This window comes from Monodon monoceros, unplaced genomic scaffold, assembly GCF_005190385.1.
Source record: "Monodon monoceros isolate NGI ecotype Baffin Bay Population unplaced genomic scaffold, NGI_Narwhal_1 Super_Scaffold_21, whole genome shotgun sequence".
NCBI classification, from domain to species: domain Eukaryota; kingdom Metazoa; phylum Chordata; class Mammalia; order Artiodactyla; family Monodontidae; genus Monodon; species Monodon monoceros.
Genome location: NW_021703778.1, coordinates 60463893 through 60491128, shown reverse-complemented (window position 1 = coordinate 60491128; position 27236 = coordinate 60463893). Strand labels below are relative to the sequence as shown.

The following is a 27236-nucleotide window of genomic DNA, read 5'->3' as shown; positions in this document are numbered from 1 at the left end:
ATACACTATAAGGTCAACCTTTCTTCACTAAATGCCATCTATTTTATAGCCTTAAATTACATGGCTTTAAATTTATTAGTACGCTTTTTATGAAAACAAGAACTACAGTTACAAGCATACATATTCAGCTTTGGGTATGAAAAAGAAGAGAATTTGATAATGCCACTTCACTACCATCCACATATCTGTATAAACTAACCAGGTAAGCCAAAATAAATCATGATATACACATGAAGATTGGGAGACCCAAGGGAAGTAATATTAATTTGGCTTCTGACTCACACTTTTAAATAATCCTTTGCAAGACTTCTCATTCAATTACCTCAATCTTTGTGCTTCCCCTTCACAACTAAGCTCACTTCCTAAGAGCTTTTTTCTTGCAGAAATCAGCATTTATTGACCTCACAAAGTACATACAATTGCTGTTGTCAGCAAAGAACACAGAGATTGGAGAAAAGTACTGGAAGGGTATGAAAGTTTATCTTCTCATACAGTAATGTTTGTAAAGGTTAGGGGCCTTAAACTTAAGAAATACTAAAGGTTTTGATATTTAAAAAGAAATATAGCATTTCAACCCAAGAGTTCATTTCATCTGACTGATTCAGGGCCTAAAATAAGTTGCTCTACAACTGAATAGAAAGAAAGGTAATTTCTACCACATTTACTGGTAAGCAATATTATAGCCTGAGTATTTTTCATAGTCTCTTAGAACAATCTTACAAAGGTTCTTATAAACAATTATAAACAAAAGTGCAGGCCTCTTGAGGTCATCTGAGATCTCATGAGACTTTTCATAATGGGATGGTGTTAATCCCCAATGCCCTGGTCTATTTCCAATTCGGAACATTAGTTTCTGCTTACCTAAATTACTATTACCACTCCAACTGGCTCAGGCATTCTTCACTTCCTGTCTTGAACCACAGTCTACTCACTAATTATTAAATAGGCAAAATAAAACTGCTTCTTTGGGTGACTATAAAACACCATACTCCTTTAGGATTAGTAAGAAGTAGTTTAAGTCATACTCCGTTTTGACTGTAAAAATTTTTACTGTTATTTTGTATGGCACACAGAACATTCTGATTGTAATTTTACACAGAATTTCTAGGTTTTATCTCTGTCAAGAGAATTTGTTAGTGATAAGCTTAAGTGCTAACAAAGCTGTGAAACTGCAACTAAGGTTTTATTTCACACCATGTTAGTAACCAAATCCGAGCTAGCACAAGGGTGAAACAGCTACACAGACCCAGATCATGACTCCCCCCTCCCCATCCCTACCCTGTCCCTACCATCCACAAACACACACTTCTCTCCCTCTCCCTCCCCCCACTCACCTTCCTCTCTCTCTCTCTCTCTCTCTCTCTGTGCCACACACACAAACACAACATGCACGTGCTCCCCTAAATTTGTATATATGTATATGTACACATATGTATATTGTATAAATGTGTTTTTATATATACACATTATCTCAACCAGGCATACATATGGTTCATGAAGATAAAAAAAAGGTCTTCCTCTCTTCACAGGAATAGTTTCTACAGACCTTTGGGAACATTAAAACAAAGAGGGAGAAGTCCATAATCCCTTATCAAAAGATTCTAAAATCCAAAACATTCTGAAAACCAAAATTTACATAACTTATTTATTGGTAAAACATGACCTGGACTGAAACAAGGATAATTATAGTCCTCATTTATCCCACTCAATGTGTATGTTAATACGTTTCAATTCAAAAATACTGCCCTATATGATTACAGGGTTCTACCACAGATCACTCTGGGGAATGTTATACAATATACAGTACATATCACTAACTCAAGTTTTTAAAATTCAAGAAATTATGTATTCTAAAACAAATCCAATCTCAAGGTCTGGGGTTAAGAAACTATGGAGTAAACTTCTATATTAAAAAAATAAAGTTTATATTATTATCTGTTTTCCCTCTACAGCTTTCACTAACAATAATCTTCTATAAATTCAGAAGGAATAAAGGAATGAAAGGAGGAACAGAGGGTGGGAGGGAGGGGCAGCTACAATGAGGTTCATGTCTTTAACTCCTTTGTTTAAGGATTGTTAACCTTCCTTTTGCCAAGAAAGTGTTACCCTGGACTACAGGCAGCATTAACAGCCAAAGAGTGACTAGGAGGGAGAGAGGTTAACAGAAGGGACTCAATATATATTACAGTTCACAAAAATATTCAAGCCAGAAATTTTGAATCTTAAAACTGTCCCATATTCTCAATAAAATAGAAAATACCATCTCTAATAATAACAACCTTGCATTAATAACAATGTTTTTTTTGAGTTTGCTTTCAAATATGTCATTTAACCTTGATATTCTACACAGTCACTCTACATAGTCACTTTATATAATAACTTATTTGCAGAGTTGTTACATATCTTAATCCCCGACTTTCTAACACCTACCACATACCTATTGTCTACCCCAAAGATCATTCAGAATGCATATATATGGCAAGAAACTCAGATAATGTATTGTAAGATAGAATGTAAATAACTTTTCAGTTAGTCATTACTTCTTGGAATAGAAGAGCAACTCTTTACTCGTCACAATTTGTTTTTGTTTTTGTTTTTGTTTTGCGGTACACGGGCCTCTCACTGTTGCCCCCTCTCCCATTGCGGAGCACAGGCTCCGGATGCACAGGCTCAGCGGCCATGGATCACGGGCCCAGCCGCCAGGCAGGCGGACTCTCAACCACTGCGCCACCAGGGAAGCCCCGTCACAATTTGTCTTGAACTGACTCAATTTAAATCATGAGTCAACAAGAATCCATTTCATCTGTTTTCTACAGAAAATGCATTTTTCATCCTTGAAACATTAAAGCATGTTCCACATAATCAAGGGGTAGAATGTGAATTTTTTCCTTTAAAAATGTAATATACCATTTAAAGGAATAAGGTATTTTAATATTTACTGAGGTGAATTTTGAAAGTTTATTTGAAACACAAAGACTTAGCTATTATATTAATGTATTGATTGATTGATTGCTGCATTGAGTCTTTGTTGCTGCACGCGGGCTTTCTTTACTTGTGGTGAGTGGGGGCTACTCTTCCTCATGGTGCGTGGGTTTCTCATTGCGGTGACTTCTCTTACTGCAGAGCATGGGTTCTAGGCACACAGACTTCAGTACTGGTGGCATGCGGGCTCAGTAGTTGTGACTAGCGGGCTCTACAGCACAGGTTCAGTAGTTGTGACACATGGGCTTACTTCCTCCACGGCATGTGAGATCTTCCTGCACCAGCGCTCAAACCCGTATCCCCTACATTGGCAGGCGGATTCTTAACCACTGCGCCACCAGGAAAGTCCCGACTTTACTATTTACAAAAGTAAATGAAGCAGAAGAACTTCAAGATGGCACAGGAGTAAGACGTGGAGATCACCTTCCTCCCCACAAATACATCAAAAATACATCTACATATGGAACAACTCCTACAGAACACCTACTGATCGCTGACAGAAGATCTCAGACTTCCCAAAACCGTCTTGGTGCTCCAGCCGGGTGTCAGCCCTTAGCCTCTGAGGTGAGAGAGCCGAGTTCAGGACACTGGATCACCAGAGACCTCCTGGCCCCATGTAATATCAATCGGACAGAGCTCTCCCAGAGATCTCCCATCTCAACCCTAAGACCCAGCGCCACTCAACGACCAGCAAGCTCCAGTTTTGGACACCCCAAGCCAAACAAACAGCAAGGCAGGAAAACAACCCACCCATTAGCACAGAGGCTGCCTAAAATCATAAGAAGTTCACAGACACCCCAAAACACACCACTGGACGCAAACCTGCCCACCAGAAAGACAAGATCCAGCCTCATCCAGCAGAACACAGGCATCAGTCCCCTCCACCAGGAAGCCTACACAACCCAGTGAACCAACCTTACCCACTGGGGGAAGACACCAAAAACAATGGGAACTACGAACCTGCAGCCTGTGAAAAGGAGACCCCAAACACTGTAAGTTAAGCAAAATGAGAAGACAGAGAAGTACACAGCAGATGAAGGAGCAAGGTAAAAACCAGACCAAACAAATGAAGAGGAAATAGGCAGTCTACATGAAAAAGAATTCAGAGTAATGACAGTAAAGATGATCCAAAATCTTGGAAATAGAAAGGAGAAAATACAAGAAATGTTTAACAAGGACCTAGAAGAAGAAAAGAACAAACAAACAATGATGAACAACACAATAAATGAAATTTAAAATTCTCTAGAAGGCATCAATAGCAGAATAACTGAGGCAGAAGAACAAATAAGAGACCTGGAAGACGAAATAGTGGAAATAACTACCACAGAGCAGAATAAAGAAAAAAAAATAAAAAGAATTCAGGACAGTCTCAGAGACCTCAGGGACAACATTAAATGCACCAACATTCGAATTACAGAGGTCCCAGAACAAGAAGAGAAGAAGAAAGGGACTGAGAAAATATTTGAAGAGATTACAGTTGAAAACTTCCCTAATATGGGAAAGGAAATAGTCAAGTCCAGGAAGCACAGACAGCCCCATACAGGATAAATTCAAGAAGAAACACTCCAAGACACATATTAATAAAACTATTAAAAATTAAATACAAACAAAAATATAAAAAGCAGCAAGGGAAAAGCAACAAATAACATACAAGGGAATCCCCATAAGGTTAACAGCTGCTCTTTCAGTAGAGACTCTGCAAGCCAGAAGGGAGTGGCAGGATATATTTAAAGTGATGAAAGAGAAAAACCTACAACCAACATTACTCTATCCAGCAAGGATCTCACTCAGATTCGACGGAGAAATTAAAACCTTTACAGACAACCAAAAGCTAAAAGAACTCAGCACCACCAAAGGAGCTTTACAACAAATCCTAAAGGAACTTCTCTAGGCAGGAAAACACAAGACAAGGAAAAGACCTACAATAACAAACACAAAACAATTAAGAAAATGGCAACAGGAACATACATATCGAAAATTACCTTAAATGTAAGTGGTTTAATGCTCCAACCAAAAGACACAGACTGACTGAATGGATACCAAAACAATACCTGTATATACGCTGTCTACAAGAAACCCACTTCAGACCTAAGGACACATACAAACTGAAAGCGAGGGGATGGAAAAATATATTCTACACAAATGGAAATCAAAAGAAAGCTGGAGTAGCAATTCTTGTATCGGACAAAATAGGCTTTAAAATAAAGCCTGTTACGAAAGACAAAGAAGGACACTACATAATGATCAAGGGATCAATCCAAGAAGAAGACAAAACAACTGTAAATATTTATGTACCAAACATACGAGTACCTCAATACATAAGATAAACGCTAACAGCCATAAAAGGGGAAATCAACAGTAACCCAATAATAGTACGGGACGTTAATACCCCATTTTCACCAATGGACAGATCAACCAAAATGAAAATAAATAAAGAAACATGCTTTAAATGACTCATTAAACAAGATGGACTTAATTGATATTTATAGGACATTCCATCCCAAAACAACAGAATACACTTTCTTCTCAAGTGCTCATGGAACATTCTCCAGGATAGGTCATATCTTGGATCACAAACCAAGCCTTGGTAAATTTAAGAAAATTAAAATTGTATCAAGTATCTTTTCCGTCCACAACGCTATGAGACTAGATATCAATTACAGTGAAAAAACAGTAAAAAATACAAACACGTGGAGGCTAAATAATACGCTACTAAATAACCAAAAGATCACTGATGAAATCAAAGAGTAAATCAAAAAATACCTAGAAACAAGTGACAATGAAAACACGACAGTGCAAAACCTATGGGATGCAGCAAAAGCAGTTCTAAGAGGGAAGTTCAGAGCAATACAATTCTACCTCAAGAAACAAGAAAAAGCACAAATAAACAACCTAACCTTATGCCTAAAGCAATTAGAGAAAGAAGAACCAAAAAAACCCCAAACTTAGCAGAAGGAAAGAAATCATAAAGATCAGATCAGAAATAAATGAAAAAGAAATGAAGAAAACAATATCAAAGATCAATAAAACTAAAAGCTGGTTCTTTGAGAATATAAACAAAATTGATAAACCATTAGCCAGACTCATCAAGAAAAAAAGTGAGAAGACTCAAATCAACAGAATTAGAAATGAAAAAGGAGAAGTAACAACTGACACTGCAGAAATACAAAGGATCATGAGATATTACTACAGGCAGCTATATACCAATAAAATGGACAACCTGCAACAAATGGACAAATTCTTAGAAAAGCACAACCTTCTGAGACTGAACCAGGAAGAAATATAAACAGACCAATCACAAGCACTGAAATTGAGACTGTGATTAAAAACCTTCCAACAAACAAAAGTCCAGGACCAGATGGCTTCACACACAAATTCTATCAAACACTTAGAGAAGAGTTAACACCTATCCTTCTCAAACTCTTCCAAAATATAGCAGAGGAAGGAACACTCCCAAACTCATTCTACGAGCCCACCATCACCCTGACACCAAAACCAGAGAAAGATGTCTCAAAAAAAGAAAACTACAGGCCAACATCACTGATGAACATAGATGTAAAAATCCTCAACAAAATACTAGCAAACAGAGTCCAGAAGCACATTAAAAGGATCATACACCATGATCAAGTGGGGTTTATCCCAGGAATGCAAGGATTCTTCAATATATGCAAATCAATCAATGTGATAACACACCATATTAACAAATTGAAGGATAAAAACTATATGACCATCTCAATAGATGCAGAAAAAGCTTTTGACAAAATTCAGCACCCATTTATGATAAAAACTCTCCAGAAAGTAGGCATAGAGGGAACTTACCTCAACATAATAAAGGCCATATATGACAAACCCACAGCCAACATCGTTCTCAAAGGTGAAAAACTGAAACCATTTCCACTAAGATCAGGAACAAGACAAGGTTGCCCACTCTCACTGCTATTATTCCACATAGTTTTGGAAGTTTTAGCCACAGCAATCAGAGAAGAAAAAGAAATAAAAGGAATACAAATCAGAAAAGAAGTAAAACTGTCACTGTTTGCAGATGACATGATCGTATACACAGAGAATCCTAAAGATGCTACCAAAAACTACTAGAGCTAATCAATGAATTTGGTAAAGTAGCAGGGTACAAAATTAATGCACAGAAATCTCTTGCATTCCAATACACTAATGATGAAAAATGTGAAAGAGAAATTAAGGAAACACTCCCATTTACCACTGCAATAAAAAGAATAAAATACCTAGGAATAAACCTACCTAAGGAGACAAAAAACCTGTATGCAGAAAACTATAAGACACTGATGAAAGAAACTGAAGATGATACAAACAGATGGAGAGATGTACCATGTTCTTGGATTGGAAGAATCAACATGGTGAAAATGACTATACTACCCAAAGCAATCTACAGATTCAATGCAATCCCTATCAAATTACCAATGGAATTTTTCACAGAAGTAGAACAAAAAATTTCACAATTTGTATGGAAACACAATAGCCAAAGCAATCTTGAGAAAGAAAAACGGAGCTGGAGGAATCACACTCCCTGACTTCAGACTATACTACCAAGGTACAGTAATCAAGATAGTATGGTACTGGCACAAAAACAGAAATATAGATCAATGGAACAGGATAGAAAGCCCAGAGATAAACCCACGCTCAAATGGTCACCTTATTTTTGATAAAGGAGGCAAGAATATACAATGGAGATAAGACAGCCTCTTCAATAACTGGTGCTGGGAAAACTGGACAGCTACAAGTAGAAGAATGAAATTAGAACACTCCCTAACACCATACACAAAAATAAACTCAAAATGGATTAAAGACCTAAATGTAAGGCCAGACACTATCAAACTCTTAGAGGAAAACATAGGCAGAACACTCCATGACATAAATCACAGCAAGATCCTTTTTGACCCATCTCCTAGAGAAATGGAAATAAAAACAAAAATAAACAAATGGGACCTAATGAAACTTAAAAGCTTTGGTCAGCAAAGGAAACCATAAGACGAAAAGACAACACTCACAATGGGAGAAAGTATTTACAAAGGAAGCAACTGACAAAGGATTAATCTCCAAAATATACAAGCAGCTCATGCAGCTCAATATCAAAAAAAACAAACAACCCAATCCAAAAATGGATAGAAGACCTAAATAGACATTTCTCCCAAGAAGATATACAAATTGTCAAGAAACACATGAAAGGATCTCAACATGAGTAATCATCAGAGAAATGCAAATCAAAACTACAGTGAGGTATCACCTCACACCAGTCAGAATGGCCATCATCAAAAAATCTACAAACAGGGCTTCCCTGGTGGCGCAGTGGTTGAGAGTCCGCCTGCCAATGCAGGGGACACGGGTTCGTGCCCCAGTCCGGGAAGATCCCACATGCCGCAGAGCGGCTGGGCCCGTGAGCCATGGCCGCTGAGCCTGCGTGTCTGGAGCCTGTGCTCCACAACGGGAGAGGCCACAACAGTGAGAGGCCCACGTACCGCAAAAATAAATAAATAAATAAATAAATAAATAAATAAATAAATCTACAAACAATAAATGCTGGAGAGGGTGTGAAGAAAAGGAAACCCTCTTGCATTGTTGGTGGGAATGTAAATCGATACAGCCACTATGGAGAACAGTATGGAGGTTCCTTAAAAAACTAAAAATAGAACTACCATATGACCCAGAAATCCCACTACTGGGCATAGACCCTGAGAAAACCATAATTCAAAAAGAGTCATGTACCACAGTGTTCATTGCAGCTCTATTTACAATAGCTAGGACATGGAAGCAACCCAAGTGTCCATCGACAGATGAATGGATAAAGAAGATGTGGCTCATATATACAATGGAATATTACTCAGCCATAAAAAGAAACAAAATTGAGTTATTTATAGTGAGGTGGATGAACCTAGAGTCTGTCATACAGAGTGAAGTCAGAAAGAGAGAAACAAATACCCTATGCTAACACATATATATGGAATCTAAAAAAAAAAAAAAGGTTCTGAAGAACCTAGGGGTAGGACAGGAATAAAGACGCAGATGTAGAGAATGCACTTGAGCACACGGGGAGTGGGAAGTGAAAGCTGGGACGAAGTGAGAGAGTGGCACTGACATATATACACTACCAAATGTAAAAGAGATAGCTAGTGGGAAGCAGTCACATTGCACAGGGAGATCAGCTCGTTGCTTTGTAACCACCTAGAGGGGTGGGATAGGGAGGGTGGGAGGGAGGGGATATGGGGATATATGTATATGTATCGCTGATTCACTCTGTTATACAGCAGAAACACAACAATGTAAAGCAATTATACTCCAATAAAGTAGTTTAAAAAAAGACAAGTAAATGAAGCAGATAGTTATTAAGTCACTGTAAGGTGAACCAGCTCCAATTCAAGATGCTAATTATAGATTTTCTGTAAATACATAATTACATCTGTATTAAATGTAATCACCATCAAAATCAATAGAAATTTCCAAGTTACCTGTATTTTTAAAAGCATAAGGATTCTAAACCTTGATTATAACATTTTAACTAAATTAGACATATAAAATGTGATTATCTAAATTAAATTTAACTAATTTAGTTATATCAACCAAAGAAGTTTAAAATTTTGAATTATTCAGCATATTCATGCTTTACCTTTATTCTTTTTGTTTTTAAATGAAGCTCCATGAACTTATGTGTTTCTTGCTCACTACTGTATCTCCGAAGCCTACCTGAGGGCCTAGAGTTGAGAAGACATTCAATAAATATTTGCTAAATGAATGAATTAAAAAATTACATCTCAATTTAGAATTATAAAAACTATATATAAACTTTCTGTAAAAAAAAAGCTAGTGTTTAAAGGTTAATATTTCAGTAAATTCTGATGAATTCTGTCTGATTTATAAGACTAAATAAGCTCATGACTTTCATCAGCTCATGTTAAATGAATCACCATTAGCCCTGAGCTTCTTTATTACTGAAAATAGAGAAAGACGAAGGCTTATAGCTGTAAACCTAGATATATCTATGAAAATGATGACCACATAACTTAACCATCTACAATACAAATATCAAAAACCAACCACTGGTTCTGAGCATTGAGAATTTAGGTAATTCAATAATTTATCCAACAACTATCTACTATGTGTCCAACATTATGCTAGGCATCCCAAATACACATGTAATTAACATCTATCCTCAAGAAAAGCACCAATGTGAAAGAGGAGAGTCACATGAGTGAATAACCGAACATGACTGGCAGGGCAAACAAAATCTTACAGGAAAACAGAAGATGACTGAAATTGGAAGTCATGTTCATAGATGAGATGACAAGTGATCTGGTTTCACGGGAATGTAGAGTAGGATGTAGGGGCCGAGAGGGCGTTAAGCCCCAGTTGTCAGAGAAAGGCATTATGAGCAGAGGGCAAAGCATGAGCAAAGGTAGAGAAGTAAAGAATACTCAGGGACTTCCCCGGTGGCGCAGTGCTTAAGAATCCGCCTGCCAATGCAGGGGACACGGGTTCCAGCCCTGGTCCGAGAAGATCCCACATGCTGTGCAGCAATTAAGCCCATGCGCCACAGCTACTGAGCTTGAGCCCCACAACTACTAAAGCCCGCGAGCCTAGAGCCCATGCTCCACAGCAAGAGAAGTCACCACGATGAGAAGCCCACGAACCACAACGAAGAGCAGCCCCTGCTCGCCACAACTAGAGAAAGCCTGAGTGCAGCAACAAAGACCCAACGTAGCCAAAAATAAAATAAATTAAACTAGAAGAATAAATATTTTAAAAGAGAAAAAAACTATTTTAAAAAAATACATACACACAGAAGGGAAAGATACTAAAAATTACTTTTTAAAATGAAATAACATTAAAGTATTTTGAAATAACATTAAAGTATTTTGAGATGGACATCCCCTTTTTATAAAACATTCTTACAAAATAATTTAAACCGAAGATTATTCTCTTAGGAACCTAAAATTCTAGGACTAGCCTAAAATTGTTGAATTAGTCCCAGAAAAGTAACTCAATCTGCTGTTACCTAAATAAATAGAACAAATCTTACATCATTTCCTTTAATATTTAAGCTCAAGTCAAAGCCACATGAGCAACAACTTCAAACTTCATTATTACCACTTTCAAGAACCTCACATCAGTTATTCTAAAACTCCTGAATTTAAATTTTCATAGCTATTAACCTTGTCTCTTCAAAAATGACCATAGGGACTTCCCTGGTGGTCCAGCGGTAAGGAGTCTGCCTTCCAATGCAGGGGACGCAGGTTCGATCCCTGATTGGGGGAACTAGGATCCCACATGCGCGGAGCAACTAAGCCCCCACACCACAACTACTGAGCCCACACACCTCAACAAGAGAGCCCGTGTGCTGCAAACTACAGAGCCCACGTGCTCTGGAGACTGCATACCACAACTAGAGAGAGAAAAAAACTGCATGCCATAACTAGATAGAAACCTGTGCGCCGCAACTAGACAGAAGCCCGAGCGCCAAAATGAAGAGACCGAGCGCTGCAACAAAAAACCCTGCGTGTCTCAACGATGATCCTGCGTACCACAACTAAGACCCAACACAGCCAAAGAATTTTTAAAAATTAAAAATAAATAAGTTTTTTTTAAAAAGGACCATAAATTTCCTTAAGGGCGAAAACCATATCTTAATAGTCTTTGAAGGTCCCCACACAAATCTAGAAGTATAGTAGATACTCAGTTAAATATTTATTGACTGTTTATTGAGATTTGGAATTTTCACCCTTTTAAAGCACAAGCTACCTTAAAATATATTTGATATTATACAGTTTTGCAGCTTTTCATTCTAAGAAAACCTTGATAAGAAAATCAGAAAATGTTTAGGAATTATTCTTTTGAGAAGTATTCATCTGCACCCTGCCATCATAACCGAGCATCGAGTTTGATTACAACCTTTAGGTCTGATTACAACCTTTGTCCTTCAGAGATAATTTTATTAGTCAACCAGCTCACTTACAGCAACCACAGGAGAAACCCTGAGAGTAGCGTTTGCAACTGAATTTATACATTAAGCTAACATTCTAAATAAAATAATGCAATCCTGACGTTTAGATGTTTTCATGCTTCATAATTCTCATACTACCATGAAAAATTTTAAAATGTAAGGTGAAAATATACTTACCTTTTCTGTAGAAAGGTACAAACAGAAGACATGCCAAAATATTTACTGAAGGAGTAACTAAAATAAATATAACTGGAATTATAAATGCACTTAGGCAACGTTGCTGATAACTGATCACTTTAAAAACATATGGGTAGGAAAAAAAAGAACACTTGATGAGCTTCAGCAGTAAAAGGAACTATTCTTCCTATGAGTGAAGGATAAATGTACTATTGAAAGGTGATTATGTTTATAACTCTGGGTAGTAGTCCATGAATACACTTGAGTATTTAAAAAAGAAACAGTTTGAGGTAAACACTTGTTAAGAATATGTGTGAAATAATACACGGTACTGTATGAAACAAAGGGTATTTCCCATATGAGGAAGAAAATGAACCTATTTATTAAAAAGCTTTGATTATATATACCTTGCTTTCAGAAATAAAAATATTCCTGGAAGCTGCCTATAAAGCGATTTTAATTAAAAAATTAATCCTCATTAGTTTTTAATAACAATTTTTAAATATTACAAGAAAGGATTTACAAGAGAATGCAAACGATAAAAGATTAGAAAAAATCAACAAAATCCACGGTAAAACTATTAAAGAAGATATCCTATGAAAATGGACGTTTTCTAATGATTATTTACACCTGTAATCTTGATGTATGTTATAAGAATTTCATTTTAATCCTTTCATCTTACTGAGTGCTCCAACCAAAGCTGTTCCTTAAAAAAAAAAAAAAAATCAAGCTTTTAGTTTTTTGAGCAGTTTATTTCAACTGATTACTTACACCATAGCCCTGTCTATAGCTACAAGTAGTGTTCCCACCAGTCTATTTCCACTCAATTTACACCATGATCTATCTTTGGAAGGAATATCTTAAAGGTAAATGAAACTGACCTGGGACTATTCAGCTCACTTTTTTTTTCCTTTTCCTTTTCCAACAAGCCAGACTGTTGTTGTATAATTAATATCTCAAAAGCTGTAAAGTCTGTTTTTTTGAGTTGCCATCTCATGAACACTAGAAGCTTCAATTTTCTTTCAGATATTATAGCATGTATAATACCTGACTTTAAATGCATGAACCAACTTTTATTTTTACTAAAATAATCATCCTCTGATCCCTCTACATTGTTACTTCTGAGACTTCAACAAGCCCTAAAGTGTTTGACTTAAATGGTGGCTAGAATCAAAGACAGAAAACTCAACTTGATACTGAAAACTGGACCAAGAGATCTACACTTCATCATGGAATCATGAATTGCAACCAACATCTGTTCCACTCATCAGCTATTTTAAACCATTTAATATGATCTGCAGCAAGACTAATTCTTTTCTAAATAAGCATGTCAACACTTAAACAAAAACTATGCTGCTCTTCAAAACTGTCTCCTTGAAAAGTTTAATACTTAATGTATGCTGCCACTTTTCAAATAATTTCAGAACTTTCTTTTCAGAAATCTCCATCATAGAAAATTTACTAACCACATAAAGAAATCACTCTCCTTACTGTGTAAACACTGGATTAATACTCCTGGGCTGGCTTTTCCAGCTTTCCTTCCTACCAGCCCCTCTATTCCCATATTCCCTTAAATCTGGCCCCTGCCTTTTTCTTTCTTCTGGTTTTTGAAATCAACACTTTGAGAATTTATGGAGTAGGAATGAACCTTGAAGATACCCAGGAGCATGGATGATGAAACAAAAGAAACAGATCTGGAAGTGGACATTTTTCATCCTTCTTGCTTGCTTGTAACATGGGTAAAAATTTGCTTATGGCCATGAATGAGTACTTTTTTTTTTTGGTTTTATAACATCTGTACTTTCTCTTGAAAGAAATATCTTCCAAGCCAATAGTTTCCAAGTCAACATTCGGGGGATTAGAAGAGGGATGTTTCAAAATATTAACTGAAGTCAGTGTATGCTGAGTTCTGCCCACCTGGGGTGACTTATACCTTACCTCCTTCCCCCAACACTCCATACCATTCGTTTTTTTTTAAATAAATTTATTTATTTGTTTGTTTGTTTATGGCTGAGTTGGGTCTTTGTTGCTGCAAGCGGGCTTTCTCTAGTTGTGGCGAGCAGGAGCTACTCCTCGTTGTGGTGCGCAGGCTTCTCATTGCAGTGGCTTCTCTTGATGCAGAGCACGGGCTCTAGGCGCACGGGCTTCAGTAGTTGTGGCTCGTGGGCTCTAGAGCACAGGCTCAGTAGTTGCGGCGCATGGGCTTAGTTGCTCTGCGGCATGTGGGATCTTCCCGGACCAGGGCTCGAACCCATGTCCCCTGCATTGGCAGGCGAATTCTTAACCACTTCACCACCAGGGAAGCCCCTCCATATCATTCTTATCACTGCCTCACCGTGCCCTGCAATACGACTAACCTCCTCCACAACAGTCAGTACTCTAACTTGAGGCCAACCCAAACCACTAAGAGTGCTCAAATACAAATGAATGATGCTCAGCAATTATTCCCTGAATTGAACTTGGGTGGAAGGGCTATGAAATAGCAAGAATTTCTGGTAGACAAACCAACCTCCCATCACAGCTGCTATTAGCACAGGTGCGCTTTTTATCCTCTACTTTCTAAAATGATACCATATTCTAAGGACGTTGGGGGTCTATAACCAGAGTAGATGAGGGTGATTTGGCCCATTACTGAGCAATATAACTGGGTAATTCATCTAAATCATGGGTATAAAGAAAAATCTGTATTTCTTAAGAAACAGCTTAAAACAAAAAGTAAAGTGCTTAATTTGGTAAGATTAAATTGGATGGGAGAAATTTTCCTTTTGTTTTGTTTCTGTAATAATGTTTTTGTAACTTGAAAAATCAGGGTCACCTTTTACATCTCAATATATTACTATGATACCAATAAATATACACACATTCTTTCCGAACCATAAACTCTCCTTACGAGCTAATGGGCCATTAATCAATTGTGTACATGCAGATTCAGTTCTGACTGCATCTACCTCAACTAAGAGATTCAATTCAGTTATTCAAGTGAGGCATATTAGAAAATGAGGTACTGAAAGATTATTTATATATATTTGTGTGTATATATATACATATATATATACTTTGTCATGTACATATGTATGTATGTATGTATGTACGTATGTACACATATGTGACAAAGTGGATGACCAAGCAGGTGCAGAGGTTTTTGTAATTCAAGCTTCGGAAAGAAAATTAAAACCAGGCCTTAGAAATAAGACTCCTATGTCTGATGTAGAAGGGAATTTAGATTAGGAAAGGATTCCCTGATCCAAGTCAGAGAGCTCAGCCTTGCTCATGCCTTAGGTTTTAAAAAGCATAGCAAAGGATCAGAAATAATCACTGAATAAGTGAAGATTTTCCAAAGCTTTTTCCTTGCTCACACATCCAAGTCTGTCTCTGGGTCCATAATGAGAAATGAGCAGGCATCCATTACTCCTGAGTCATAAAATCAGAAAGGTAGTAAGAACCTGAAGGAAGGAGAAGACATAAACTACTCAATTTGCATAAGAAAAAATGAATATAACCACTCCACCAAAACTTTGGGGGAAGGAAATATTTTCAGTCATTAGGGTCAATAAACAGAAATTCACTGCTTAAGGCTTACCTAATTTGAAATCTGTAAAATTTTCATAAATTATTTGTTTAGAGTTTACTTCAGTGTTCTGGGTTAGTAAAAAATAAAAATATATAAGAACTCATCCTTGTTTGCAACTTTAGTCCCCCAAACCTGTTTCCCCAAAAGTCAAATTCTACAACTGTAAAAGCACCGATGGAATTTTCAGAAATATAAGCTTCAAGGCTCAGACTCTGTACATTATGTTTTTAGATACCTCCATTCATATTTCCATGTTTTAGCAGTCTGTGGATTTTAAGATCTGGTATGATAGAGTCTATCAGAACTTTCCCAATTACAAGGAAAATTAAGAAGCAGTGAAATTCAAATAAATAATATACCAAAATGTCAAATCTCTCAGGAATCCATTTTCTTAAATAATCATTAAAACATTCTGTACTATGCAATATGCATTTCCCAAAACTGAAACATATGGTGATGTAAATTTTAAGAATTGACCTTATAATTAAAACTTTCTAATTTTCAATAATGGTCATATTAATACAAGGTAAGGTATGCAACTGGTTCAGCATTGCACCTACTTCACATCATTTTCTTTTTTAAAGAAAATATTAATTTAAATGTTTTGTCACATATTTTTAAAGAAAACCGTACAGATAACCTGAATTTATTCTCAAGCAGATTAATACAGGCTAGAGATAATATTTGTGGACATAAATGAAGCTAGATTTCCTTTTTAATAATTTATCTTAAGAAATGTGTACATAGATAATTCATGAAAACTCATCTTTCTTTTCTAGTCTTTGAACAAAAAGGAAGATGAGGACCAAAATCATTCAGTATTTATAGCTACCATACTGATCTGCTTCAAAGATTAATTGAGAAGGGGGGTTTATATTTTAGCTAAATTTAAAACTACACACTAACTTAAAATACAAGATATAGAGAGCTGATACAATGAAAAAGAATGAACTACATGAACAACATGCATGAATCTCATAGACAGACTGGTGAGCAAGTCAAGCCCCGCATAAAAGAGCACATACTGTATGATTCAATTTATATAAAGTTCACCAACAGGGAAAACTTACCTAAACGAAAGGGGTCAGAATAGTGGTTACCTTCCAGAGGGGATAATGGCTAGGAAGTGGTAGGCAACAGGTTCTAGAATGCAGTAATGTTATATTTCTTGATCTGTATGGTAGTTATATGGGTGTATTCGCTTTCCTAAATTTCATCAAGCTGAATGCTGACAATCTGTATGCTTTTTAATATGTGTGTACTTGAATTTTAAAGCTTATAAAAATGTAGATAGAGATTTGGTGTCAACTATGGACAATTCTTTTTCTCTTTCTGGCCATATTTTCAAAAATTTGTTTAATGAGCATATATGGAAATAATGGGGGGGGAAACAACTTTTAAAAAATAGCAGAACTGAGATTCTGTGAGGTTCCCACCAAATCTAAGTACCCTGTGTAATTTAAACACAGTGCAACTGAAAACACTGGGCTGCTAGACATGCTGAAAATGATGACCTAGAATGAACTCATCCTTAAGGTGGGGAAGAAGAAATAAAGGTTTGGAAGCCTAAGTTACAAATAGAGGATGTTAAAGTTTACCTTCAAAATAGTTAATCATGTGATATACAGACTTTTAAAGTATTTTGGGTATCATTATGAAATCCCAAATTCTACTGCCCTTTTTTCTTGAAACTTGATTACAAAATTCACACTCTATTTTTGATACTCTCTTACTGCCTTAGCTTTCAGAAAGCAAGCTGAAGGCACTTATTAGCCCAAAAGTCTACAATAAAAGGCACAATATCTTCTGAATAACAACAAAAAGATATAGAGAGCTGAGAAAAAAAAAGATAAAATACATAGAGGAACAAGCTAAACAACACTAACAGGAAACAACCAAACACGCTGCCTCACCCCCACCCCCCAACAAAACAGACATGCACAACAAAAGGCAATGTCTAATCAAAAAGTCAGTGCTAGGAAAAAGGTGTGTGTGGGGGGGAGGCGGGGGAATGCTGCACTAGATTTAAAAGACTTAAGGGGTAGTAATTATCAAATATTGAGTTATCCTGGATTGGACCTGGTTTGGGCAGATCAACTGCAAATAATGTTTTTTCAAAAACCTGAAAAAATGTGAGCATGGATTAGATAAGATGAAAATCTGCTGATATGGAAAAGCAGAAATTGTTAACTTAAAAAAGCATATACTAAAATAACATGTACAATGATATAATATTAGTAAAGAAATACAAGGGTACATACATATACATAGAAAAACATCTAGAAGAACACTAAAGTATTAACTATGTCATCTCTAGGTGATAGGAATATGGTGTTTTTATTTTCTTATTTTTTCTTCATATTTTTTAACTTTCTGTATGTGTGTATGTATATATTAGTTTTGCAACACTGAAAATATAATTTGTAAAGAAAAATTAATATAGATGCTTTCTTCCAAATCATTACGAATGCCATTGCTTGAAATCTAGACTCCATAACTACACTGTATCATTCATAACAAAAGATACAAATAGTAAATAAATAATATATATTTATCAGCCACCTTTTTGAAGAGCTAATTTTGCTGATAGCTGTTAATGTAAAGTGCCAATAGAAAAATTAACTGGGGGCTTCCCTGGTGGCGCAGTGGTTGAGAGTCCACCTGCCGATGCAGGGGATACGGGTTCATGCCCCAGTCTGGGAAGATCCCACATGCCGCAGAGCGGCTGGGCCCGTGAGCCATGGCCGCTGGGCCTGCGCGTCTGGAGCCTGTGCTCCACAACGGGAGAGGCCACAACAGTGAGGCCCACGTACCACAAAGGAAAATTAAAAAAAAATAATAAAGCAACTTAGTAGAAATAATATATAGACAAAGAATGCTTATATATAAAAGTATAGCTTCAAACATTTGTATCACAGTTCAAATGTTAAATTCAAAGAGAAAAGTAAAAATACAGACAGGCAAAACAATGCACAAGGAAAGAACCTGATAAAATGGCAGAGAACCTATTAGGAGAATTAAGAGAGAAGTAATATAAAAAAGGGCAATACACTATAAATCACAACAAAATTCATGTCCACATGAAAAAGAAAGCAAAAATCAAGTCTCAAAAAGATGATATACCCTCGAAGGCTAGAGCAGTAGGAAAAATCAGTCTTTCAAAATTTATAAAGTTTACTAAGTCTTTCCAAATTACTAGATTACACTAAAATTGAAGGTAATGAAACAGTCCAATAAAACAATGGTAACATTTTTGTCACACTTCACACTTTACAGGACACTTTCATGTACATTATCTGGGGTGACACAATGGAGCTGTGCATCACTCTCTTTTTAAAGACTGGTACTTTGATATTTTAGGAAACTTACTCAAGGCCACGTTGTTTGTCTCAGGGATAGAAATCCAACTCTGAGTCCTTATTTAGTATGACTATTAAGTAGTCTACTTGTATTAGTTACCTGCTTATTATCATTGTATTACATTATTTTTATTGTTTATGTGTCACTCCCACTAAAACTATTAACTCCTTGGGGGCAGGGATTATACCTGCCTCTAGCCGTCTTTGTAGTGCCATCACCTGTCACTGTATATTTTTATAAGTGCTCAAAAAGTATCTGTTAATGAACATGCATAAAAGTAATCAAAAAAACCTAATACATGGAGAATTCATTTAATTAAGTTTATAATATATATATCACACGGACTTCCCTGGAGGCTCAGTGGCTAAGAATCTGCCTGCCAATGCAGGGAACACGGGTTCGAGCCCTGGTCCGGGAAGATCCCACATGGCGTGGAGCAACTACGCCCATACACCACAACTACTGAGCCTGTGGGCCGCAACTACTGAAGCCCGCGCACCTAGAGCCCATGCTCTGCAATAAGAGAAGCCACCGCAATGAGAAGCCCGTGCACACTGCAACGAAGAGTAGCCCCCGCTCACCACAACTAGAGAAAGCCCACATCCAGCAACGAAGGCCCAACACAGCCAAAAAATAAAATAAAATAAATTTTTAAAAATTAGCTTTAGGGCTTCCCTGGTGGCGCAGTGGTTGAGAGTCCGCCTGCCGATGCAGGGGACACGGGTTCGTGCCCCGGTCCAGGAAGATCCCACATGCCATGGAGGGGCTGGGCCCGTGAGCCATGGCCACTGAGCCTGCGCGTCCAGAGCCTGTGCTCCGCAACGGGACAGGCCACAACAGTGAGAGGTCCGCGTACGCAAAAAAAAAAAAAAAAAATTAGCTTTAATAGTAATAATATACATATCACAAACCCCACTCAATTAAATGGGCAGCCTAGGCAGCCATACCAGTTAACAATCACGTGCCTAACCCCAACTAACTGGATGAGACGTGGGTGGCCAATCTGAGACTAGTCAATCCACTGAATTATTAACAATCAAATGTTCTCTTGTGAATTGGACCCAAGAGGCAGACATAAAGACAGTGCTTAAGTTGGAGATCTTGTAAATTTGGGCAAAGTGATAAATAAGAAAAGGAAGCTAGTCTGTAAAAGGAACAAGAGCAAAAAGCAAACATCCACCTGGGGAACCTGAATCAAGAGACTCTACTGGCCCCTAAAGGACAGAGAAAACAGACTAACTTCTAGGCACTGCATGACAGGTTTCAGACATTTGGAAAATACCTATTACTATAATAAGCTATCAACCTAGGATGAAGAACAAAGCTGTAACATAAGGAATGAAGTGTATTAATATTAAATAGGTAAAGCCAATAACCATCACCTAGGTAGCAGAAAGGATATGAGAATCATTAGGATAGAAAAGTTTCATATAGATGGACTCATAGTATGTAGTGCCTTACTTCAAATTCAAATGGCTTGATGCTTCTGAGATTCAACCATGTACGCATTTATCAATATTTTGTTCCTTTTTGTTGCTGAGTACTTTTCCTTATATAGATGTAAGTTATCTGTCTGGTGGTATAATTGTTTTAATTTATTCACCAGTCGATAAATATTTCGGGTGTTTCCCATTTGGTATTATTATGAATAAGGCCTCTATGATGAGTCTCAAAAAAAATGTATACACACGTTTCATTGGATAAACTTATCCAATTTATTCTCTTGGATAAATTCCATTGGATAAATTCCAGGGAGTGGGAATGTTGGGTTATACGGTAAGTGTATGTTGAATTTATAAGAAAGTGCCAAGCTGTTTTCCTAGGTGCCTGGATTATTTTTTATTTCCATTTGAAATGAAATGAGAATTCAGATGCTCCACAGACTCAGCAATACTTGGTATTATGATTTCGTGTTGTTGTTGTTGTTTTGGTTTTTTTGCAGTACGCGGGCCTCTCACTGTTGTGGCCTCTCCCGCTGCAGAGCACAGGCTCCGGACGCGCAGGCTCAGCGGCCATGGCTCACGGGCCCAGCCACTCCGCGGCATGTGGGATCTTCCTGGACCGGGGCACGAACCCGTGTCCCCTGCATCAGCAGGCGGACTCTCAACCACTGCGCCACCAGGGAAGCCCCGTGTTGTTGTTTTAATTTAGCCATTCTAATTGATGTGCAGTGTGTCTCACTGTGGTTTTAATTCGCATTTTTCTGATTACAATGTTAATGACACTGAACATGTTCACAAGTGTTGTTGGCCATTCATATGTCTTCTCTGATGGAGTGTATTTTTAGATAGCTCTGGCTTTTTTTTTTTTTCGCGGTACGCGGGCCTCTCACTGTTGTGGCCTCTCCCGTTGCGGAGCACAGGCTCCAGACACGCAGGCTCAGCGGCCATGGCTCACGGGCCCAGTCGCTCCGCGGCATGTGGGATCTTCCTGGACCGGGGCATGAACCCGTGTCCCCTGCATCGGCAGGCAGACTCTCAACCACTGCACCATCAGGGAAGCCCTGGCTTATTTTTTTTAAACTGGGTTGTCATTTTTTTGGGTTATAAGTTCTTTGTATATTACAGGTACAAGTCCTTTTTGAAATATATATTTTGCAAATAAAAAAAGAAATCACAACATTTACATAGTAATAGGAACACTGTGAAGAACTTTGATGTACAATCTCCATTACCATCAAGTGACAAAATAAAAATATATAAACATTTTTGTTTGTTCTCTTCCCAGTCATATACCCTCATTCCTCCAGCTAGTATATGACTATTCAGTGTGTTTCTCTCAAGCACATTCTGCTTTCTAAAAATACTTCCAAATATGCTCACCTCATAAGTCAGAGTCTATTTCTTCAATCATTCCCCAATTCTCAAGAATGCATGGTTCACAAAAAGCAAGTAATATTTACTGAATGACTCCAATTATAAAATAAAAAGAATTTTGTTTAGGGCTCAGAAAAGTCAATGGCATTGATGTTTTAAATAGAATCAACAGAAAATCATGTAATAAAATTCTGACATTAAAAAAATTATTCTATGAAAATTTCAAAGAACATTATAACTAAAATATGACTGTGTTTTCAATAAACTTTAGTCCAGTAGCTTCTGATCCAGAAGACTCAATTTTAGGAATTTAAGGCAGAAGACAAATAAATCAAACTGCTACCACTGAACACAAGAAGCAGAAGTAGGAGTCAAAACACACAAGATAACAGACAAAAATCAGTAACCTAAGCAAAATGTCAGCAAACCAAACACTGCATATTCTGTAGGAGAATTATTAATAGATTATTAACTCAAGGGCTAAACCATGTTCTAAACTGCCTAGAGTTGCAATAATATGGTAGACACCAATCACGTGTGCCTATTTAAATATAAATTTTAAATAATTAAATTTTAAATCACTTCCTCAGTTACACTAGCCACATTTCAAGTGCTTATTAGACACATTTGACAAAGATTTTAAAAGCTTTCATCACTGCAGAAATTCTAACATACAGTGCTGCCCTAGGGCGTTAGGCAGGCCCAACTAAGAGCCTAAGGGAACCTTAGTCTTAAGGTCTTTTTTTCTATGAAGGAAATAGAGCATTTTGCTTTAGGATTTATTCTTACTGAATAGTAAAACAAAAAAAAAAGAGAGAATATTTATATCACATAAGTAAGGTATAAATACAAATAATGGACTATAAATACTCTCCCTTGGGAGGTAACCACAATATTGAATTTAGCTTTATCATTCCCTTGCTTTTTAGAATAATTTTACCAAATATGTTTCCCTAAAAATGTTTTTTTTTGCCTGTTTTATTTTATATTAGTAGAATCATACTTTATCTTTACCTCACTTGTTCTTTTCACTATTTCCACTTTGAAGTCATTCTCATCCACCTAAATAACACTGCAACTAGATAAACTACAAAAAGGTCAGTTTTTCAGACTTGTGGTTGCGAAGGGGGAGGGCGTTGGGGGAGGGATGGAGTGGCAGGTTGAGATTAGCAGTTGTAAGCTTTTATATAGAGAATGGATAAACAACAAGGTCCTACTGTAGAGCAAAGAGAACTATATTCCATATCCTATCATAAACCATAATGGAAAAGAATATTTTAAAAAAGAATGTATATACATAAATATGTGTATAAGTGAACCACTTTGCTGTACAGTAGAAATTAACACAGCATGGTAAATCAACTATACTTCAAACAATTCAGAAAAAAAGCTCAGTTTTGTTCAAAAAAGCTAGGCCTAAACAAATGAAATCATCACCTACATACCAAAGCTGTACAAGTTACAAACTCCAGGCTTAAGCCTCCAAATGATTCTCTAAATAAAAAAGGAATGCTTTTTCATATACTGTATATTCAACTGATCATAAACCTTGTGCATCAAAGACACTTAGTTGCTGTAATACAAATACCTTTTTTTCCTTTCGTTCTCTTTTCTCTTCATTGTAGAGCAGCAGTTACCGAAGTGTGGTCCCTCAAAACCAGCAGGATCAGATCACAGGGGAACTTGTCAGAAATGCAAATCCTGTGCCCCATCGCCAACCCACTGAATCAAAAACTCTGGGGATGAGGTTTTGATTGTCTATGTTTTAACATGTTTTAACAAGCCCTCTAAGGCTTGTCCATGTTTTAACAAGCCCTCTAGGTGACTCTGATATGTGCTAAAGTTTAAGAACCTCTAGAGAAGTATCTCAACAATCAGTATACATAAGATGTTAAACGTATTCTACAAACGGAAATTTCTAACAGTTAACAAATAAACTCAATTACCAAAAACAGATTACTCTTTTTCCACTTGTTGAAATTTAGAAACTTCAACTTACTCTAAAATATTACTTTCAAAACAACCTGATTGGCCAAAATACACACAAAAAACAACAAAACTACAAATTTTACATTCTCCCTATATATACATATAGTTGCCCTCCCTCCCTTCCTCTCTCTCTCTCCCTCTCTCTCCCTCTCTCCCCCTCTCTCCCTCTATATATATATAGTGATGTGGTTTTATATATATATAATTTTCTTAATCTTAAGAGTGTCTAATTTTTTAAATTAACTTTTCTGCTTATGGTCTCTCTTTTTTTAAAAAACATTTTTCCCACACACACCTCGGCCAATTGCCTTTCTTTGGCAAATACTGTATGTGTCCTTTTCTAAGAGGGAGATTTTTTTTCTTGGAAATTTATAAAGGATGTGTATGTATTAAGGCTCTCAAACTGTTGTTATACATTGCAAATACTTTCCCAAATGTGTAGTTTGCCCTTATACACTTTACTTAAATTTATAACATAACAGAGTTTGGCTTTTTTAAAATAAAAATATTTTAGCATACAGATAAATACAAAATAATGTAAGACTCATGTTTCCAACACCCAGATTTAAATGTTAACTTCTTACCATATTCATTTCATACCTCGAAGAAATAAAATATTACAAATAGAATTTTTATATTGATAGAATAAAATATTTACACATTTTCCTTTCTCTTTTTAGGCTTACTTCTTTCTTACTCTCATCAGAGAAACAGTCGATTATTTTTCAGAAAATTTAACATATTATGGGAAATTTAAAACATATATAAAAGGGAGACAGCTTTAACTATTATCAATTCATTGTCTAACTTGTTTCATCTATACCAGGCAGGGGTCAACAAATTTTTTCAGTAAAATGTCACACAGTAAATGTTTCAGGTTTTTTGAAGCCCATTGGTCTGTGTTTAAATTACTCAATTCTGCCTTTATATCACAAAAGTAGCCATAGGCCATATGTACATGAATGGGTATGGCTGTGTTCCAATAAAACTTTATTTACAAAAACAGGCTGTAAGCTAAATGGTCTGTAGCTTGCAGCCCCTTATCTATACACTACCCATTTCCTCATTCCTGCATTATTTTTAATTATTCCCTACAGGCTTCAGAAGGAGTATAGCCCTGCCAACACCTTAATTTTGAACTTCTGGCCTCCAGAACTGTCAGGGAATAAATTTCTAAAATTTTGGCCACCCAGTTTGTGGGTAATTTATTACGGAAGCCCTAGGAAATTAATATACCTATCCAACAGAACTTTCTGCAAAGATGGAAATGTTCCATAACTGCAGTGTGTGATATAGTAGCCACTAACCACATATGGCTGTTGAGCACTTGAACTGAGGATCTGAATTTCTAATTTATTTAACTTTGATTAATTTTAAGTTTTAAATGTGTCCCCTCCTGTTTGTACTTTGAGACCTTGGGAGGAGAGGGAAGAAATTTTTGGTTGCTCTGTAGTTTCCTACCGTCTGGACTTTTCTGATTACATCCAGCAAGGGGTTGCTGTTAGTATTTAACATTTTCTTCTTCTGTATTTTCCATAAGTTAGTAGATGAATTTAGATGCTTGATCAGATTGAGGTTCAATTCTTTTTTCTGGCAGGGGCAAGATATTTTCATGCATAGTATTTTGCCTTACATCAAGAGGCAAATGTTCTGGCTGTTTTTCTCCAGTAGTGTTAATTTCCACGATGTTCAATGCTTACATTCATTAACTTATTAGGGCTTACAAAATGGTGATATTCTAATTTTAGCATTCCTTTCCCATTTGTTAGCTAGAAGAGTTCTATAAAAATAAATTTCCCCCTCATCATCTACTTGGTTGCCCAATGGTACAGTTCTTACAGGAAAGATAGGATAAGCCATTCTTTCCTTTCATTTCCCACTTTTAAAATAATGACTGGTTCAATAGCATCCTCCACCAGTATGACCAGTCATTTTTTAAAGTCATTATGAACGCCTGTATTTAAACATATATGAAGTGTCTCAATCTGCTACAGATATTATTAAAGCTCAAACTGTCCAATTTTCAGCCTATGGGAAGCTCTTCAAGTTGGACCCTGTGTCTTTCTGACAAGATTCCATTAGTCTTTGAAGCTTCCTTATTACTTATTACCTGGTATAACAAGATGTTCCAGGCTTATTTTGTACATTTCCTGCATCAAATACAAAACCAGCCATTTTTTCCAAGTATCTCTGACTACTTTTAGTAAGAAACAATGTGTAGAGGCCTCAATTTAGATGCAAAGATAGCTCTTTTTTAAAAACTTAATTCTAAACTTTTATTAAAATTGTTACTTGTAGTTGGCTATGTGTCAACTCTCTGCTATAAGTGCTTAGAACTGTCTCAAACTAAATAGTAATAAACAAAAAATTAGTTTGGGGTCACTAGAATATTTTACTTTTTAACATATTCACACAGGTTATAGACTAAGGCAGGCTTTGTTATGTAATTCAATTTTTTTAGGATGAGATTCTAATAATTTGAAATCACCAAAATTCAATTATTACTTAATTTATTAACAATCATTAAAATACCTACAATTCACACATATTTTCTTCCTCAAAGTATAGGAGTATGATTATATACAAATTATAAGACTATGATTATAATTATACACACGATAATTATATACTTTCAATGTAGTGTTCAGTAGCAAATCCAATGACTCCAATACAGCTTTAATTCTTCTTTAGACTACATTTTGTCAACTATAGATAAAAACATCTTGATTACTAATATTTTACTATTACCATATCTTGATTATTATTAGATCATGCCATGAGTTAGATGGTAGTACATAAATCCAAATGTAAAAATGAATTTAATCTATTAATCACTAAAGATTGCTAGAGACATGTTGCTTTACACTTGCACATGCTAGAAATGTTTATTACAGGAGGTTCTTTACTAACATTTTATCAATAACACTAATGTTTTTCTTAAAGGAAAATTTACAAAATTTTACATTTACAAAATTAAACAGCTAGAAGTCTAATGTTTTAGCAAATGTATTTAACAAATTCATTCTGTAAATGGCCAAACAACAAAAACAAAGAGAGTGTCTAAATGAATTTTTTTGTAATATCCTACCTAGCAAGTTTAATCAATGATAAAATTACTGACTAAAAATTATCTAGGAAGCAGATCCATGCAAGGGGTTGATATAAAAGAGTATGAAATAAATTAATATATATATACATATACACATTTATTCATACACATTCACTCACACAAACACACACACACCCGTCTCATCTATAATTATTTCTATCGACAGATAGACTGATGGATGAATGGACAGATGCATGAACACACAGAAGGAAGAAAGAAAGATCAGTTTATCTCTACTTCAAATTCCAACTGAACACCACAGGA

At 36.3% G+C, this 27236-nt stretch overlaps 1 protein-coding gene across 8 annotated transcripts in view; it reads right to left on the bottom strand.

Moving 5' to 3' along the window:
- TCF12 (transcription factor 12) overlaps nt 1–27236 on the bottom strand; it is a 381378-nt gene that overhangs the window by 303960 nt on the left and 50182 nt on the right. The window contains exon 1 of one of the 8 annotated variants that reach the window (XM_029237047.1): nt 9620–9753. The exons of the other annotated variants lie outside the window; for them this stretch is intronic. The gene's annotated coding sequence lies outside the window, so the exon portion shown is untranslated. Of the gene's footprint in view, nt 1–9619; nt 9754–27236 lie in introns of those variants that run through there. 8 annotated transcript variants of the gene reach the window in all.